We start from the raw sequence: 14,427 nt of genomic DNA, 5'->3' as shown, positions 1-14,427 counted from the left end.
AGTGTGGATGAGTGACCATTTGATGCAGTTTAATGCAATATATTATAATAGAAACAAAGAAATGAGTTTTATTGTATATGTAAATAATGGAGCAAATTCATCCCAATCAGAACAGCAGGCATGCCAGGAGAATTGCACCCAGGGGAAAATTGTCCCCTAATTTTCTGGACAGCCACCGCACTCCCCCAATGTCTGCCAGGGCCCTGCCATTTGCACCCATCTAGCTCTCATGCCCACTTGGCCCTTGTTCTTACCTCTCCTGCTTGGCCGGCCCATTGCTAGAAGAAGGTCACCATCCACTACACACCATGTCCAGGGCTGGAACCCACATCCAGGAGTCAGGAAGCCAGGGGATCCCAGGACTAACCTGGACAGTCACTAGCAAGGTTCTCATTGTGAAGTAATGCCTCCTTCAGTGTGGACTTTTAAACCCCAAGCTTTTACATCCCAGCGGGGCACTAATCCCAGCCATACATGGGTTCAGCCCTTCCCCTGGCTTTCAACAGCCATGAGGGGCATGGAAATGGGTCATGTTGCCTGCAGTTCTCCAGGCAATCCAGAACCTTACCTACTAAAGTCGGGTGCATCAAGGCACATTTGCCTTCTCCAGCAATGACTCTGCGCCCTTGGCAGCAGTCACAGCATTGGGACTTGATCTTTGCTCTGGGAGAAACAGATGCAGATGCTCTGCGTTGAGTGATGGCTACCCAGCAATCTCCAATACAGCTTAATTTGATAATAACCCTGAGCTAGTTTAAATACTTCAGTCATGTTGCCTCTTAATCATCCTCTCTCAGAACAAAATAATCCCAGTTTGGTTAATCTCTCCTCACATGGAAATCCTTTCATTCCTTTATCATGCGTGGACCGACTCTGTGCTCTCTCCAATGCAAAAACATCTTTCCTCAAATAAATTGACAAAAACAGGACATTACTCCCAGTGTGGTCTAGGCAGCAGGGCATAAGCACTATAGCACATGGTGCTGCATTCATAATGCAAGTCAACACCCAATCAGGCCTTTAGACTCCATCCCCTGCACGCAGGCTATGGATTTGATCACTCTGTCCACTCACCCCTTCACCTTTGTGTATGTTGTGAGCCATGGACACTACTGTGTGCCTACTGACCTCTTCAGGATGCTTGCTCAGTGATTCGCCCACCCATATGGAGAATCCACTACAACTCTTGGTAAACTGTTCCTGTGATTGAGTTCCAGAGGGGTAGCCGTGTTAGTCTATATACAGCAAAAACGACGAGAGTTCTGGGATGTAATGTAAGCTCATGGACACAGCACAGTCACACTTCAGTGTGTCAGGAAAATAAATGTAAAAGCAGACAGAATCAAAAAAGCCTCTGGCCAGCCTACAATGCCCACAGCTACACCAGAGATCAATCAACACTATGAAACATCGAATATCCCAAATCAATGAGCTCAGCTAAAAGTTGCCGATTCATGAGCCTCAGCTTCAGATGCATCTGAAGAAGTGAGCTGAGGCTCACAAAAGTCTATGTCTGCTGAAACTAAATTTGTTAGTCTTTAAAGTGCTACAGAACTCTCGTTGTTCCTGTGATTAATTATGTTGTTAAAAATGTGTGCCTTATTTCCAGTCTGAATTTCTCTAGCTTCAACTTCCAGCCATTGGATCATGTTGAACCTTTCTCTGCTAGACTGAAGAACCCATTATTAAATATTTGTTCCCCATGTAGGTACTTATGGACTTTAATCAAGTCACCCTGGAACCTTCTCTTTGTTAAGCTAAATAGATTGAGCTCTTTGAGTCTATCACTATAAGGCATGTTTTCTAATCCTTTAATCATTCTTGTGGCTTTTCTCTGAACCTTTTCCAATTTGTCAACAGTCTTCTTGAACTGTGGACACCAAAACTGGAAAGAGTATTCTAGCAGTGCCAAATATAGAGGTAAAATAACCTTTCTACTCCTACTCAAGAGACCTGTTTATGCATCCTGTGATCACATTAGCTCTTGGCCACAGTGTTACACTGGGAGCTCATGTTCCGCTGATTAAATCTTTTCCAGAGTCACTGCTTCCCAGGATAGAGTCCCTCATCCTGTAAGTGTGGCCTATATTCCTAGTCTCCCTTGTAAATAACCTTTTTCTTTCCTGTAGGTTGGTGCTCTCTTTCCTTATTTCAAGAAGGTTCCCTGATGCACTCCTGAGGAGCCACAGGGTAATATCTTGTGCTGTGTGGATAATTCTCTTCTCCTTGCTATTATCTGGTGTTTCTCATTATCAGACAACTTTTTGTTCCACCAGTGCAAAGATGCTAAGCTTGAGTTCAAATAATGAATCGGCAACTTTTAGCTGAGCTCATTGATTTGGGATATTCGATGTTTCATAGTGTTGATTGATCTCTCGTGCAGCTGTGGGCATTGTAGGCTTGCCAGAGGCTTTTTTGATTCTGTGTCTGCTTTTACATTTATTTTCCTGACACACTGAAGTGTGACTGTATTGTGTCCATGAGCTTACATTACATCCCAGACATCTCAGAGAGCCGCATAAAAACACCCAGGAATCATGAAATAGAAACCATCAGTTTACCACATTAAAAATGAGACCTGAGCAAAGTGAATGTGCAGCTGGGTTTTGAACAGGATGATGAATGGACATCCCTGGTGCCAAAGACCTAGATGCTGGGCGTTTCAGCTTGCCAGGTCAGGAGATCCAACTACCCTTGCTGCAGGGCACTTTGACCTTCAGTACATAAGCAATAAAAGACTGGAATTTAATTAACTTTGCAGTGACTGCACGTTAAGGAACAAGGAATAATGGACTAGTAGTAATGACGAGGCTGCAGCTTGTGCATTATGTTTAGTTCTTGGCACCTGGGTACTAGGAAAATACTGGAAAAAGAGAGACTTGAGGATAGAGATACAAAAATGATCATGGACTGAAAGGAGGGACTGATGAGTTGTGTGACATACAGGTATCAGTGCAATCATTAATGGCTCATATTTGGGGCACCATTGTATTTTAGCTACTCCATCTAAGGTTGCCATCTCTGAGGTACAAAAAACTGGGACATCTGGAATGATCTTGAAGCCATAAAACTGGCCATCTGGCAGTGAGTACTGAGCACACTGACAGATTTCCTATGACATCTACCTCAAAAAAGGCCAATCTTAAGAAAACCTGGACAGGTGGCAATCCTAACTTTGTCCCAGCCACCTTCCCATAGCAATTAAGCTATGACAATAAACTATACAGAAATAACATAACCTTCCTCCTCCTAGTTGATATAACCAGAGGTGTGTCATGCTGGAGTTAGGAATCCCTGGAAGACATTCCCTGGTCTGTGTTCTTCAGCGGATCAGGCACAATGATAATAATGGTCCCTTCTAGGTCTTAACATCTCAGTTGATGACACAAAGTGCAGCATGCCCTTTACTTACACCCCTTCACTCCCAGATGATGGCCAAGCCTACTAATAGGCTTCCAGATGACCTCTTAATTATTCTGCATGGACTGCACCTGCCAAGGCTATCCCTTGCAATAACTTATCTGTCCAGCCATTCCCTAACAGAGTCCATAGTAATGGGCCAGCGGCTCTGTTAACACCTGGTGCTCTGTGGGCGGGTGAGATGCCTGTATCTCACCATGAGATGGGATATTACTGCTCTCTTTTGCTGTGTGCAACTTAGGGGCTGCAGCCATCTGGTACTTGGCACTTGCTCATTTTCACACACACCAACCAGAAGATGGAGACACTAGCACAGGGTGGCAGGGCCCAGCTCCCCCCTCCACACACACATAGCCAGGCAGGGCCCAATTCCCCCCCACAGACTGCCAGGCATGGCCAGCTCCCCTTCTCCCTACCACAGCCAGGGAGAACCCAGCTCCCCTCCCTGTCACATAGCCAGGCTTGGTTCAACTCCCCCTCACAGCCAGTCAGGGCCCAGCTCCTCTCCCCCACAAACCACCAGGCAGGGCCCAGCTCCTCTCCCCCTCACACAGCCAGACTTGGCCCAATTCCCCCCCCACAGCCAAGCAGGGCCCAGCTCCCCTCCCCCACAAACAGCTAGGCATGGTCCAGATCCCCTCCCTCTCACACAGCCAGGCATGGCACAGCTCCCTTCCACATCCAGCCTCAGCCCATCTCATCTTCATGTGGATTGGTCCAGGGCCTGGCTCCCCATTACACAGAGCACAGCTGGCTCTGTCCCAGCCTGCAGAGTATATAGTGTGTAGTGCCAGAAGAGCTGGCTCATTTGTCACTGATCTCCTATCAGGAAGGTCTCTAAGTGGCTCTTTTGTATATGTTGAGCATAGGTACACGTTTCAGACTTCAACAAGCTGTGCTTCCTTCACACACTCATGTTGCTGTGGGGAAGCCAGCTTGCTGCCGCCTTTTGTTCATTTATCCTTCTCATTTGTCTTTCTGCCTCTGTGTGAGAGAAGGGAGAGGCTTTATCATTGCGATGGGTCAAGCATGGAGCTCTCTGTGTTTGCAGTATGCTGGCAGCTGGAATGCACAGCATTTGGAGGGTGATTGCAATAAGCAACACTCTGGGTGCAGTTTGATTTTGTGCTAATTCGTCTGGGGTTTTAGACTTTAGTGAACCTAAAACAAAATCACTATTGCATTCAGGTGCCAAAACTGAAATGAGAAATCTGTCAGTCACATACCTGGGAGCAGCACTGAGGGGAGAGAGCCTTTGCAAAGGCCCATGGAGCATGCAAGCTTGATTCTCTCTTCCTTGCCATCTGGAAAACACTTGCCCACCCCCTAACCAGGCTGAACCTCCATCCTAACCTAGAGGCATGTTAGGCTCCTTCCTGGACTCATGGCAGTGTTCATTCCCCATGATTGTATAGCTGGGTTCTCAGAAACTCTTGGTATCAAGAGAAAATTAAATCATGTGAATAATAAACTACAAACTTTTTCTAGAAGTATGTGTCAGCACTGAGCAAATGTTCACAGAGACCAGGAGCTGCCACCAGTCTGTGGGAAATGCCCCCGCAATTTTAGATACCACTGAGACATCCTGATGATGGCATCAGCAGCAAGAGGGAGCACAACAGGAGTTTTCTGAGAGACTGATCCTTCGTCTTTGACAATCAGACATTAAGGAAGCCATCTTGGGAGTGGAAATGGGTTTTTAAACTTTGCTGTCAGTCACTGGCAGTCCAGCATCTGGTCAAGAGTTTCAGGGATGGAAAAGGGTTCAGGGGAGTGCAATCATGGGGAAAACTGTTCTGGGGATGTAGCATCTGGAGGTATAAATAGTAATAATAACACCTAGCTCTTATGTAGTGCTTGTCATCCCTAGATGTCACAGCACTTTACATAGGAGGTCAGTATATTTATCCCTCTTCCATACAGAGGGAAACTGAGGCCCAGAAAGTCAAAGTGACTTGCCCAAAGTTACCCTATTACCTGGATCTCCTGAGTCCCCAGTCCAGTGCTATGTTGCTTTAACCATTAGTCATAGAAAGTCTAGCTCAAGGACTCAGTAAGATCTACCAGGCTGTAGAAGGGGGAAGCCCCATCATGTCAGGCATTTACAATGAGACTGGATAACACTAGCAAATGTACAACAGGAAGCAATCCTGCATGACCCCTGGGGTCACCAACAATCCAGCATTTGACAGCCAGGATTGGAAAGATTTGTGGGATTAGCCCTCAGTCACCGACAGTCCAGCACTTTGACTCAGTCAGTGAGAGAAGAAAGGTAGATCTGAGCAGCATTGGTTCAATGATCTGTTGTGAATAATATTTATTGTGAATTTATTTGTTCTGTTCCCAAATCCTAATTTCTGCTAACATCCTTGTTATTTGAATGTATTTGCTAAATACTTTGGATGAACAATTTTCAGACTCCTGAGTTTTTGCAAACTATTCACTATTTATTATTTACGCTGTATGACTGGTCACCAAAATCATATGATATTGTTTTTGCTCTTGGACTGGATGAATGAAACAGTTTAAACAGGAGAAGAATGAATGTGCTGGATAGCAGATAGTAACTAAAGCACTTTCTGGTACACAGTTTTGGATCAATAATTTTTTATGCTTAAATTCATGAAACTATAGGGATTTACACACCTTTTTATGCATAGCCTGGGTTCGTCTGAATACTGTATTTGCCATTTGCAAGCAATGTGACCCCACAAACAGCAGCAAAGCAAAGCTGGTCTGTTTATTTGCAAGTATATTTGCAAATCCATTTTTTCATTATTTGAACAGCTCTAGTTCAGTGGGGTGATCCCTCAGGTAGAAACAATCCGGAACTAGGATAATAGATAATAGAAAATATCACCATAGCCTACAGCCCCGTGCCTGGCATGACCATGGCTCTGTATGGATAATAATACATAATACATAATAATGAGTCATAAACACTCACACACTGCAGCATCCTTTTTGTGTTGAGACTATAGCTGTAGAACATATCCATGAAAACCCATCATCTTGCTATTGCATCCCTCACCCCACTTTCACTCTAGCTATGCTTTTACATGAAGCCTCTTCAATGAAATATCTGAGCATCTCCAAAGAATGTATAAATGGATCCTCACCATCTCAACTCTTGGGAGATAGAGAAGTAGATTTTCCTTCATTTACAGATGGAGTAAACTGAGGAATAGAGAGATGCAGTGACATGCCCTAGGTCACACTTGGAGTAGGTGACAGAGCCAGTAATTCAACCCAGTTCTCCTTAGCAGTGTCTCAGCCACAAGACTAACCCTCCTATTGCTCTACTCTGTTCTTATTGTTGCTGTTATTTGTTATGTCATTTACCTGTAATGAGTGCACGGACTGGGTCTAGTATTTGTTCTTTAACAAGACTAGCACCCTTTATTAGTATCATTGCACCAGTCACAGCTCCACAGTTGACACTGAAATGAGTTTTGTCCTCAGTACAGGAATTCAATCACTGTTTCATATATGTTTGCACTCTCATAGATTCCCTGAACAGTGTCTTTCCTGAAAGAAGAACCATAATAGCTAGAGAACTTGCAAGATATGACATTGATATTGCTGCCCTAAATGATACCCGTCGGGCAGATGAAGGCCAATTGAAAGAAGATGGAGGTGGCTATACATTCTTTTGGAAAGGAAAACCACCTGAAGAGAGGCGTATTCTTGGGGTTGGTTTTGACATCAAGAACAAGATTGCTAGTCAGCTTTTAGAACTCCCTATGCATATTAACGAACGTCTCATGACTGTGCATCTTAAGCTTAGTAACAACCAGTATACCACAGTTATCAGTGTGTATACTCCCATGCTTGACGATGACGAAGACAACAGGAGCTCTTGATGCAGTTCTCACTGCCACAGACAAGGAAAACAAGCTTATTCTCATGGGTGAATTCAGTGCAAGAGTTGGGCGACATCCTAAATTCTAGAGTGGCACCATTGGGAAAGAAGGAGTGGGGAAAGTTAACTGTAATGGAATTCTTCTCCTCAGTAAATGTGTGCAGCATGATTTGCTTATCACAAACACCATCTTTAGAGAGAGGGACAAATATAAGACCACTTGGAAACAATCACATTCCAAATGCTGGCATCTTCTTGACTATGGCCTGGTCTACACTGGCAGCTTAGGTTGATTTAAAGTCCCTTAATTCGAATTAATTACTCCCGCATCTACACTGGCGCTACTGTTAATTCAAAATTAAGGTGCCTGTAAAATTGAATTAATAAGACCATCTCTGCAAGTGGCGTAGTGCCTAATTCGAATTTGTTCATTCGAATTAGTGTCAGTGTGGATGCAATAGGACTTAATTCGAATTAATTGACCTCCGGAAGGTATCCCATAGTGCACCATTTTAAAGTCCCCTCCCCTCAGGCAGCACCAGGTTGCTTTGAATCTTCATTTCCTGTGCTTGCTGCCAGCGTGGAGAGAGCTTTCCCATAGTTCTCAGCATGGCTATTGCAAAGCCCAAACATGCTCCAGCATGGAGTCAGGCAGAGGTCTTAGACCTCATCGGGCTGTGGGGAAAGGAGTCAGTTCTGGCTCAATTAGGGGGACTCCATGGACGAGGAGGAAGCTGTGGAGAGCAGGGTGCAGGAGAGCGGTATGTCTGTTCTCCCAGAAAGTCAGGACATGTTCTTGACCCAAGGGCAGTCCACCAGCACACAGGACAGCACAAATGATCCTGTGGAAGGCACATCTGGTGAGTTTTCTTTCTTATTAGCATTTCTGTCCTTGTACTTTGGGGGGGGGGGAAGGGGCGAAGGGGATCTCAGGCATTTCATTGCCTGTACTGCGTGCTAACCCAGGGCTCATTTGATTTATGTGTTGAGAAAGGCTACGTTTATCATCAGTTGTTATCACTAGAAAAATGTACTGTATGTAATCTGTTATCCCTCCCTCGCCTGGAAAAACTTTTCAGGGGAGGGCTGCCATGTTCCTCCCCCTACAGCAGGAATCTTCTCTGCAATCAAGATAGCTAGCATCATGGCTTCTTCTATTTTAGGCATTCCCCCTCCCGCACAGCACGCCATCTGTACTTGGTCTCTGTAAGGGTTTGATATCCGAGCTGAGATTTCCCCCCACCCAGACACAAGCCATACGCAGCTGATCTCTGTAAGGGTTTGAAATATAAGCAGAGAGAGGAAATCATTTCCTAGCTACATTATTTCATGGTCTAATTATGTACTTAGTAACATTTTTATCACTTTATTACCTCTGCTACTTGTGGCTACATTGTCTCATGGTGTCCTTATTGAAATACAAATGTTTCTATCACTTTCTTCACTATGCTAACTCTGGCTCCCTTGTTATTTTTCTTTCATTGTGTAGACACCTCCGCAGCGTACCGACCCTTAAGAAATGCTACAGAAAGACTGTCTCCGATTAGAAAAAGGAAAAAAAGAAACAGATGACATGTTTTCTAAGCTCATGAACGCCTCAACATCCACAGAGAGAAAGCAAAGAGCATGGAGGCTGACTTTGTCCAAGAGCATGGATAGGGTCACAGACACTCACAGACAAATGCAGGAGACTGATCACTGCACCATGCATGAAATGCTGCAACTCCTGCAGGACCAGTCAGACATGCTCTAGCGTCTTGTGGACCTTCAGAAGTAGAGGCAGGACAGAGTCCCGCTGCATCCCCTCCACAATGCTCCTGAAACGAGGGCTCCACCACCCTCCACCTCTCCCGCCACCATGAGGTCTTGGAGGGGACTGTCCAGGATGCAATACGTGCTCTCCTCCACCCCAGCAAGCTACCACCCTACCCCTGGAGACAGTGAATGAACCCCCCCCCTTAACATGAATGCTAAAAAATAAAGTTTTGCATCATTCAAAAACATTTTTTATTACATATGCTATTGATCAGGAGGGATTTGTCAGGCACAGATATCAAAGAGGGATTGGGGGGGGGGGATCATCAAAGGCAAACAACATACTTGAACAGAAATCACTCCTGCATCTCATTGCAGAACCTGGTTTTCAAAGCTTCCCTAATTCAAAGTGCTCTGTGGTTAGCTCTCCACATAGTGCTGGCATTGGGCTGCTCATAACTGGCGGCCAGTCTTTTTGCCTCCACAGCCCAACCCGGGGGGAACCTTTCCCCCTTGGCTTCACACACATTATGAAGAACACAGCAAACAGATATCACAGAAGGGAGGTACTTCTCACTCATGTCCAGCCTAGTGAGGAGACTTCTCCATCTACCTTTTAAATGCCTGAAGGCACGTTTTACAACCATTCTGCAACTCCTTAACCTCTTATTAAAACACTCCTTGTCAGTGTCAAGATGACCAGTGTAGGGCTTCATTAGCCAAAGGAGCAAGGGGTAATCAGGATCCCCCAGGATCATTATGGGCATTTCCACACCCCCAATGTCAATTTTTTGGTCAGGGAAGAAAGTGCCTGCCTGCATCTTACAGAACAGCCCTATGTTACAAAATATATGAGCATCATGCACCTTCCCAAACCATCCCACACTGATGTCTGTGAAATGACCCCTGTGATCCATGAGCCCCTGCAAGACCATGGAAAAGTACCCCTTGTATTTTATGTACTCAGTCGCGAGGTGTGCAGGTGCTAAGATGGGGATGTGCATCCCATCAATGCCCCCCCTCCCCCCCGCAGTTTGGGAAGCCCATCGTGGCAAACCCCTCCACTATGTCCTGCACTTTTCCCAAAGTCACTAGCCTTCATAGCAGAAGTCTATTGATGGCACTGCATACTTGAATCACCACAGCTCCCACTGTAGATTTATCAGCTCCAAATTGATTCCCAACTGAGCAGTAACAGTCGGGGGGCTGCCAACTTCCAGAGCGCAGTGACGACTCTCTTCTCCACCGTCATGGCTTGTCTCAAGTGCGTGTTCACGCGCTCCAGGGACGGTGACAGCTCCAAGCACAGCCAAAGGAAAGTTGCCTTTTGCATATGAAAGTTTTGCAGCCACTTATCATCATCCCACAGCTGCATAATTATGCGGTCCCACCAGTCTGTGCTGGTTTCCCTGCACCAGAACCTGCGGTCCATGGACTGCAGATGAAACGTTACAGCCTGCAGCAATCGGGAATTGTTCTGCTCGATTGCTTGTAGCATGACTGCAATGGTGGCATAGGTGTAGTAGCTGCTTTGCCTTCTTGCTCTATTTCTAAAGTACTCCATGATAAGCCGTGTTGTATTTGTCACGATCAGAATTACAGTGCAGAGCTCCACTGTCTCCATGTCTCTGCAGAAATGGCGATCGGGGGGAGTTAAAAAACGGTGCGAAAATCCTGTTTGTTTGGGGGGGAAAGGGTAGAGGAAGCAGTGTTGCATCCTGGGACGAGGACACTCTTCCAAACAGCCACCGTGGCTAGTTGCACCGTAGGATAGCTACCCACATTGCACTTATTTGTAATTTGAATTAAGGCTGGATAGTGTGAATGCAAGAGACAAGCACAAACAGCGTCGTGTGGACAGTCTGCTGCAATTTCTATAAATCAGCTTCTGAAAGTTGAATTAAGCCAATTCGAATTAGCACTGCAGTGTAGACACGGCCTATGTCTTCCTCAGAACCCGTGATCATACTGATGTGTGTAATGGGTTATAGATGGACCCGTTCACCATCCGTACTGGTGTTAAGTAGGGCTGTGTTATTGCCCTAACACTTTTCTCCATCTATCTTGCCATAATCTTGATTCTTAATCATGACCGCCTTTCCTCTGGAACTGGGATTGAGTATCGCATGGATGGCCAAGTTTTCAATCTGTGGAGTCTTCATTCTAAAACTAAGGTCATTAGGATTGTTATTACTGATCTTCAGAATGCTCAAATCTGTAGAACACAAATAGGACTCCTCAGCCATCCTAAGCCTCATCAGTGACTTTCCCCCTGGCAGATATCATCCTCATATCAAGAGATAGCCAATGACCACCTATATGAAGGATACAGATCATGTGTCCCAAATTTATAACACTCACTCTTTTCATATAGAAAAGATCTAAAAATTTACAAGTAAATTAGTAAAATTGTTAATGCATTAAAATGAATAAAAAGTAGGTCCTTTTCATGAGGTGTCAGATCTGTTATTTGTCTTGAATGACCTCAGTGACAGAATAACACAGAATCTTTAAACTTCCCATATGTCAAAGTTTGGCTGCCCAAGCAAATTCAACACCATTGTAAAACTCCTCCACGACTGGATGACTGCCTCCATGTTATTCAGTGGCTCTGTCTCTGAGCCTTTTGTCATCCAAACTGGAGTAAAGCAAGGTTGTGCACTGGCACTCACTCTCTTCTCCATTTTCCTAGCAACTATGAAAATACTAATCCAAGACTGACTGTCACAGAGCATCGGCATCCGATACCAGATTGACAGTAACCTCTTCAATCTCTCGCCTCTGTACCAGAACTAAATTAATATCAGCAACAATAATCAAACTCCAGTACACAGATGATTGTGCTGTAGTTGCACACTCAAAGGAGGATCTACAAACTGCCCTCAATTGCTTCTCTGAAGCTTACAAAAGCCTAGGACTAACCCAGAACATTTGCAAAACAAAAGTTCTCAACCAGCCTGCTCCCAATTAATTACCAGACCAAGCAAGGAAGATCAACATTGACAGAGAGAAACTAGAAAATATACTTTGTCTACCTTGGCAGCCGTCTTTCACAGAGAGCAAACATAGATGTTGAGATTCAGCACAGAATCCGCTGTGCCAGCCTTGCCTTTGGTAGACTGTCTCACCAGGTGTTCAACAACTAGGACATCAGAACACACACTAGGCTTTTAGTTTACAAAGCGGTGGTAATCCCAACTCTCCTTTACAGCTGCGAGACTTGGGTGACCTACAGAAAACACCTGAAAAACCTGGAACGCCATCACCAGCACTGTCTCTGGAATATCCTCATCATAGGAGGATCGCTGCACTAACATCAGTGTCCTCACAGAGGCCAACATCTTCAGTGTTGAGGCCCTGATTATCCAGCACCAGCTGAGACTAAGTGGGCAGTGTTTACGTATGCCTAATGCACACCTACCAAAACAATTGCTGCACGCTCAATTCACCAAAGGCGAGAGGAAAGGGGGAGGCCAAAAGAAACACTTCAAAGAGACCCTCAAGATAAACATCAAGAAATGTGGCATCAACATCACACACTGGGAGACAGCGGCCCAAGACAGGGTTAACTGGTGAAGACTTGTCAGAGAAAAAATGACCGCTTCTGAGGAAAATTGCCTCACCTTGGCTGCAGAAAAACGCCAGAAAAGAAAGGACGGACAACTGTCATGCATCAATTGTGGCCCAACCCCGCTTTCCAATACTACCTGCAACATCTGCCAAGCAAGGTTTGGAAACCGTAGTCACCAAAGAACCCATATAAAATAAACTTCTGTGACAGAGATCATTCCCATCTACCGAGGGATTGCAGAGGATAGTTAGCCCACTGCGATCCTGTGCTTGGTTGCATCGGGTAGTTTGTAAAAACACTAATAGCATTTCTTCTTCTTATTCTTCAAAACTGAAAGTGTCTTCTTCAGAGAATTCCACAAAGAACTGACCTTTTTCAAAATGGCTGCTATTATTATTCTCAATGGGACTGATGCCACAGGCTGTTTTTACCAAAGATGTCGACTGTACCCATTCATCATCTTCTCACTGTGCTGCCCTCTGCCTCATGACAGCTTAGCAAGCCAACTTCCCCACTGAGGGCAGCTTGGCTTCATTCCTGTTACAAACAATGAGAGGTCACCGACACCAGCTTCCCAGGGACTCTGCCTCTTCGAGAACAAAGAGAGATGGTTGCCATTTTGAAAGAAGTGAGATTTGGCAATTGTCACGGATGCAACAGGCCAGACATAGTGGTTGTAGGAAAGAAGACGAACAAGCACATGTTAATGAATATCGCCGTACCAGCAGACAGAAACACAAAAAGAAACAAGAAGAGAAGATGGTGACATATGAAGAACTCTACCATGACATGAAACAATTATGGAAAACTACTACTAGAATAAAGACAATCCCCATGATTATTGCAGTGCTTGGAGCAATCCCTAAGGGTATATATGAGCAACTCAAGAGCACATTAGGGGTGCAAGAGATCATGATCAGTGACCTCCAGAAGAGAGTGCTGTTAGGCACTGTGAGAAGTTTAAGGAAAGTCACAGGAGAATGAATGCATCTGAGTTCTAAAATGCAGGAATTCTGCAGAGGGTTTAACAAAACTCCTGACTTCCCAAAAGTATGGAGTCGGTTCTCGTTCAGGATTTATTGATGATCCATGGAATTTTAGATAGTAGCCTTCCTCATTTTATGCTTAAAGATCTTGTATGTTGTGAAGGCTATTTGTTTAAAAGAAAAAACACCCCCATATATAACATCAGTACCATAATCCCATGTAAATAGACTCTGGAAGCAGCCATGAGGATTGGGGAGGAGGCAGTGGGATAATGGCTTCCTGTACGAAGGTCTGCTTATGGGTAGCAAAATCACAGAGGTTCTACTATGAAGGTGACTACATTTGGGGACTGAGAAGGTTTGAAAGAGGGTCACTGAGATGTACTAACTAAACACACATCCTGGGCTCTGTCTAATGACGTATTCCTGTTACTTCTTTGGTTCTTGGGTCTTCACAGACTGGTTCATCCTCAGGCACTGCAGTCCAGATGGGCCTGTCACAGCTGCTTCTCACTCACAAATCTTCCAGTACACCTGGAACAGCAGCAACACACCTGTGTGGTATGACAGAGCCAAAGGCAGCACTGCTAATTACCTTCAGCAAAGCTGCTGCTTCTTTTTGATTGAGTTGGGTGAGCAAGAGGAGACAAGTAGCCCGGTGACTTCTGAAAGGAAATACAGAAATGATTACACACATTGGGCTACAGAGTGCCCAGGCAGTGATTCCCTGAGAATTGACAGAGAGCAAGAGAACTGCTTCGAGATCAAGGAAAAAATCCTGGGAGTTTCTTCAGTTTGCTTTTCACCTGTGAAAGTGAAAGAGGTGCAGAGTG

This window comes from Emydura macquarii, unplaced genomic scaffold, assembly GCF_026122565.2.
Source record: "Emydura macquarii macquarii isolate MOO-44397 ecotype Brisbane River unplaced genomic scaffold, CSIRO-AGI_Emac_v2 contig_2768, whole genome shotgun sequence".
Classification (NCBI taxonomy): domain Eukaryota; kingdom Metazoa; phylum Chordata; order Testudines; family Chelidae; genus Emydura; species Emydura macquarii.
The sequence above is the reverse complement of the archived record's forward strand: the minus strand, read 5'-3'. Positions refer to the sequence as shown.